Below are 6388 nucleotides of genomic sequence, written 5' to 3' on the forward strand. Positions count from 1 at the left end.
ATAAGAATCAGTTCACTTCTTTAAATGAGTCTAAAACATTATTTTCCATGGAATACTGGAGTGACATGCATACATAATACAATCCTGCTATTTTCTGTAATATGCAGTGCTAGGGAACACGTTGTACCCCAAAATCCACAAATGGCAATGTTGCACTATTAGGATTTATTGGATAACAATTTTCAAATCTATGTCCTGTCTTACATTATGACATTCCTCGTTGGTTAATATCTAATATCTTTGTATAGAAAACCAATACTACTATGAGTCAATGACAGTAAGGAGATGACTCTACATTCTCCGTTTCAAGGATGTGTATACATAAAGAGATACTTAAATTCAACCACCAACTCACTAAGTATCCACAATATAAAAGCCTGATTTCGTTATTACTTACCTTAAATTCTTTATTCACAGAACAACTTGTTTCAACGTCTTCAGTATCTCAAGTATAATCCAGCGAGTAAAATTAAATTCACAGTGAATTGTTAAAAACCTCAAACATGGATGAAACAAAAATAAGCTATTAACCATACCGAAATAAAGAAAAGGTGTACCTTAATGAGTATGCATGTTCTACTGCATCTCCAAGTATTTTTTTAATATACGGAACACTATCCAAAGCTAATCCCCTCCTTCACCGACAACAAAAACCATTTTTTAACATCGTCGTGTTCTTCCTATATAGTTGTAATTCCATCATTGCAACCAAATAATTGTATTAAACACAACCTCACATCTGTTATAATGCATCTATATCATTGTGTATCGGATAACCAAAACAATATAAAAGGATCATTTTAGTCTTATCTCAGCAGAAGAGATACAATCCAGAGTAAAGGCTAGAGAAAGGGACATTGATGAATGATTGGAGTCATGAACCTTGCTTCCTGAAGGCTGATGGTCAGCATTTCATAGTGTACAACCAAGTTTGTGCTGAAAAGTACCCCTTAATATCATGAAAATGTAGGCACGATGAAAAAAATCCAACCCCAGAATTTATAGCTTAACATGACTTTAAAAAAAAAAAAAACCCTTAACATGACTGACAGGAGAAAAAAATAATCACAGTTGCAAAAGATGACTGTGCAGTGAATTGGCAAGATGAAGCAGAAACCCTTCCGAGAAATCATATACAATATATCATATACACTTAGACCTGTTACTACTTTATCATATACAATCAAGTGCTTAGTGCTCAATCACTTTTTTTAAAGACGTAATAAGAAAATGATTCAACCAAGTGCACAACAGTTACATTGTAGAACCAAAAACTCACTTGGAACAGATAAATTAAGCCTAAAGATTTCATTCGTGCAATAACACTTAGAACAGATAACTTGAGTAGGGCGAAGCGGTGACCTCGTGTATTATGCCTATAACTCATTTTTTTTATGACCTGATACATGTCAAAGCCAGACAAAAAAGTGACTATTCTTCCCTAACCCAACATCAACAACAACTATTTGTAGAGACGGTGTTGCTTGAAGAACTATGCAAGGAAAAAGAATCAACTGAAAAAGCAATACTACACGACCACGTAAGAAAGATTCTACAAACACTGAATAATATGCCACGTACACCTGGTATTTCTTTGTATTGAGGCCAAAACAAAAAAACAATGATTTGAAAAATAATCAAGAGTGCGAGAGAAGAGTAGGGGAAAACTATACCTCTATTTGCAAGTTTTAGCTATAGGGTCCAATCGATTCCGCTTGCAAGAAGGGCAAAATCCTAAAATACACAATTATAGAAATCCATTTCGATCAAATAACAATAGCTGATTAAATAATGATCTGACTGTAAAACAGCGGTCGGGTTTGTCATTTCGTTCACATTTCAATAAAATTGCAAAATATTTCATCTTAATGATTTTAATAAGTTTTGTTGTTTGATAAGTTCATTTTATTCTTCCTAGAACTCATAGACAAGTCTAATAGAAGAAAACTTGATCCATAACATGTATGGCTCATCTCTAAGCTCATACATGCTAGCAAGTGGAACCAAAGCAATGACTTATCTCTAAGCTCATCACTTTGATCCCTAACTAGACACTACACCAACTATCATTTTGGGATAGGATGTAGGTCTAGTTGTTCTTCCTAAACAACTTACCAAACCAACAACGAAGATTTTCCCTCACATGAGTTTTATTAACTCCCCAAACGGATATAATTCTCACTCGGGCAGAGTTTCTGCTCTGAGATCACATAACTAAAGTTTTATTCTAATTAACAGAAAATAAAACTGAATTAAAAATATTTTAATTAAAAACTAAAAATTAAATTCTTCATTACACTAGGAAAGCAGTAAACTACTCTACTCCTACTGATGGAATGCTAACCATTCCATGAGAAAAACTAAAACTAGACCCTTCTATTTATAGTTGAATGGACGATCGTGATCGAATCTCAGAAATCTGATCCAACGACTGAGATTTGATCACTATTCAACTTTTTGACTTTAAGGAATATTAATCACTATTTGACACTATTCAACATTATTTGACACTATTCAGAACTATTCATCTTTTGACTTTACAAAAAGTTAAATAATAAAAAATCTAAAATATCTACGTCGTCTTCGATGAATAGTGACGTGCTTGGCTTTATCTCTGATTTCAAACCATACGTCCATTTTGAAAAAGCAATATACCGTTGTGTAGAGTTTTCTGCGCTGATCATTTTGATAGGTCATATGCTTCAATCGGAGTTAGGAGACGGAAGATGTCACCATTTGAACTTTCTACTGATTTTTGGACTGTTACAAGTCAGTTTGACCAAGTCTTGACCCGAACATGACTCCTTTGGCTAGCTCAGGAACTCAAGTTTGGATTCTTCAACTTGTTTCATGGTTTTCTGAGTCCATGAGCTTTGCTGGCAGATTGGAGCTTTAAATGAGCTGATACTGAAGATTTCAAGTCCAAGCTTTATTCGGCTGTATTTCATGTTAAAACGCAGATTCTGTGTGTATTTTATCGTTGACTGTTGAAACCTGTGAAAACATGAAAATACAATTAATTTACATTTATTAAACACATAATTGACCCAAATGTAATGTCTCTGCGGGGTTTAAAACACAATTTTGGGTACTTATCAAATAACAACATAGAAAAATAAATGCAAGAAAAGAAACACCTTATCTAAATTTGTTCCTAAGGAAAGGTTAAATGAGGAAGACGTGAAAAAAAAATTGATAACATTACTTTTAGAGAAACTAAAGTAGCACTTCCGGATAGACAACATTAGTTGTTTCGCCCATATAATCTGGTGGAAGGATGACACTGATTCTATTTGAAGAAGTACATCTAGAAAGGGCAACGTATAACTGGCCATGACTAAACACAGGGCCTATAATTCAAAAGACATCTCATAAAACCAAATTGTGAAGTAAGTAAATAGATTCTATCATATATAAGCCTATGATCAAATAGATTGAAAATGAATAGATGACCAAACCTTGGGATCAAACCACATTAATACCCCACATCTAATTGGTATCCTAATCGTTTAAACATTGAAAGCCAAGCAGAATTTTAATTTGTTGGTTAAAATAACATATTTTCCCTGAAACACTATCACATTAGTTATCAATCAATTACAAAAAAACAATAATGAAATTGGAAAAGAAAACTCATACCTTAAGACTGAAGACTGAAGTAGAAGAAAATTGAGGATTTGATAGAGCATAAGAAGTGTTATAGTTGGGGTGGGGATCATTTGTACTCAATAGCATCCAACTCAGGGTTGCATCTGGAAAGAACCATCCTTCCGTCATCCAAGACCTTCCCACCAAGCACCTTCAAACAGTAATCAGGGAGTTCTTAATACCCCAATCTACATGCGGCACCCTTCAGATCACGCCATGGCACCCAGCAAGACCCGCCAGCTACTTGGATCACTTTGATCATGGATTGTTGTACACGTAGAATGTCTTCTCTTGTCCAGTTGGGAGAGGAGAGGAGAGAGAGAGAAGTTGGGAGGCCGGAGAGTACGAAGGATTTTTCTGTATCAAAGTTTTTTTTTTTTGGTTTAAATCGTAGGGTTTTTTAGGTTTAGCTTTGATCGGAGTTTCTAACTTTTGGGTTTCCAATTCTTGAGTAGTTTGGGGGTTAATGTTTTTTTGGCAGGGAGATAAATATAATTACTTGATAGAGAAAGGAGATTTAAACAAATACAGAGGGGTCTAACTAATTATTAGCATTTCTTTTTTTTAGGAGTCTCTAATATTGCTCGATTTGGAAAATAGAGAGATATGGTGAGGAGAGATGTCAGGTGCGAGCTTTTATGGATTATTGTTATGAAATCCGTGGGCTTATATGGATGCCCATCATTAATATGTGTTTATCCCCGATAATCTTATATCTTGGTGTTTATCATGATAATCTTCTATCTTGGTGTTTATCCTGGTAATCCTTTATCTTGGAAAGGAGGTTACCTAGTTGTATATAAAGACAACATCCTCCCATTCAGACTGACCTCAATGAATAAGAATTCTCTCTATCTCATTCTCTCAATGATTCAATCTACATGTTAAGTTAATGTTAAGTTAGTGTGGTGTTCTCTCTAAGCCGGTTTAATTCTAACACGTTATCAGCACGATAGTCTCTAGCTTTGGATTAAAGGTATGCATTTAACTTGTGATTAAATCGTATTCGATACTATTGATACCATATTAAATTCGTTACTGTCGAATTTAACTTTACTGTAGAATAACATATGTATATGTATGTTATTACGAGATATTAGTGTACTGCAATTTCTTTTTTAATTTTGAATGAGTAATCATAGAATTAGCAGTGTACACTGCACACCACGAAATAAAAAGCTCAATACAGAAACTCACGCATGCTGATACACTGGTTACTAGTCCAAGTGATATTTAACGAACCTTTTGATCCAATTTTTGAAGTTCAAGAAATAGCTTGTTTGCTGAATATAGAACAGGTGTAACATAAAGCTAATGATGAAATTGTTGATATGCCGTAAGAAAGATTATTGTTTTTGTTTAATTGATCTAACCCTTTGATAGTTTTGTTTCGTGCCCTAAGATGAAAGGTAGAAGACGATGATGTCATCAAGACATTATCACTAATTAAAGATCTCCTTAGGCTTTAAGTCTATGTTTTACCTGCTTCAAAAGGTAATGTTACCATTATGGGTTTTAGCATTTGTTTGTTTCAGACCTAACTTCTTATAAATTGACTTGGGTATGACCAGTTTGGACCGAGCCATTTTGACACTTGTAGACCAGGTCTGGTTGACTATCTCGACTTGGTCAGGTCCAAACCATAAGGATTGATCCGGTTTTGGCCCATTACAGTGGTCATTTATGTAGGCCCAATTCATTTTTATAGTTCTTTTTAATACATGTATGCTTAATCTGTTACAGTTACGTGAAAGATGTCAAACCTTACTAAACTCGATTTTCAAGCTCTTTCAATTAGAGGCGACAATTATTTATCATGGCAGTTGGATGCCAAGATCCATTTACAATCTAAAAAACTTGGTGATGCTATTAAAGAAGGAAACGAAATGAGCCCGGAGAGGAAAAAGCCACAACTCTCGTAATCCTACGCCATCATATTCATGACGACTTAAAGAATGAGTATCTAATAGAGGAAGACCCAGCAGGTCTTTGGAAATCCCTGAAGGATAGGTATGATCACCAGAAGATGGTCATACTACCAAATGCTCAAAGTGAATGGCTCAACCTGAGGTTCCAAGAATATAAGATAGTTTCTGAATACAATTCTGCTTTGTTTAATATAGTTTCTCAGTTGAAATTGTGTAGTGAAAATGTAACTGATGAACAGATGTTAGAGAAAACTCTTTCTACCTTTCATGCCTAGAATGTGCTCCTGCAGCAGTAGTATCGAGAGAGATGATTCTCCAAATATTATGATATTATAACATGTCTCCTTGTTGCGGAGCAAAATAGTAACCTTTTAATCAAGAACCACAACTCCAGACCAACTGGGTCAATGGTAATTCCAGAAGCAAATGCCAGCTTTCGAGCTAGTGGTAGTTGTGGTAAAGGACATGGGAGAGGGCGTGGAAGAGGCAGAAATACTAGGAGAGGTGGTCAAGGTTATCATCCTTATTAGCAATGGTAATAGAAAAAAGGATCATTGGAATACTAATGACCAACAAAAGGGAAATTGAACAAGTGGACAGCTCCAATCGCATAAAGGGGACTCAAATCCTCATAACAAACAAAAGGAGAGCAAAGGATATTTGCTACGATGTGGTGGTAATGATAGACATTGGGCAAAATACTGCCGAGCTCCTATAGAAGAGGTTGAAAAGTATAAAGCCTCTAGGAAAATGGAAACAAATGTGATAGAGAATTGGAAGAGTGACCACTTTAATGATGGTACTCATTTGGA

The 6388-nt window shown here is 35.1% G+C and overlaps 1 pseudogene; it reads left to right on the forward strand.

Moving 5' to 3' along the window:
* Positions 1 to 5402: 5402 nt before the first annotated feature.
* On the forward strand, positions 5403 to 6106 carry LOC147488416 (uncharacterized; annotated as a pseudogene).
* The last annotated feature ends 282 nt before the right edge of the window (positions 6107 to 6388 follow it).

Source organism: Coptis chinensis, chromosome 7 (assembly GCF_015680905.1).
Source record: "Coptis chinensis isolate HL-2020 chromosome 7, ASM1568090v1, whole genome shotgun sequence".
NCBI classification, from domain to species: domain Eukaryota; kingdom Viridiplantae; phylum Streptophyta; class Magnoliopsida; order Ranunculales; family Ranunculaceae; genus Coptis; species Coptis chinensis.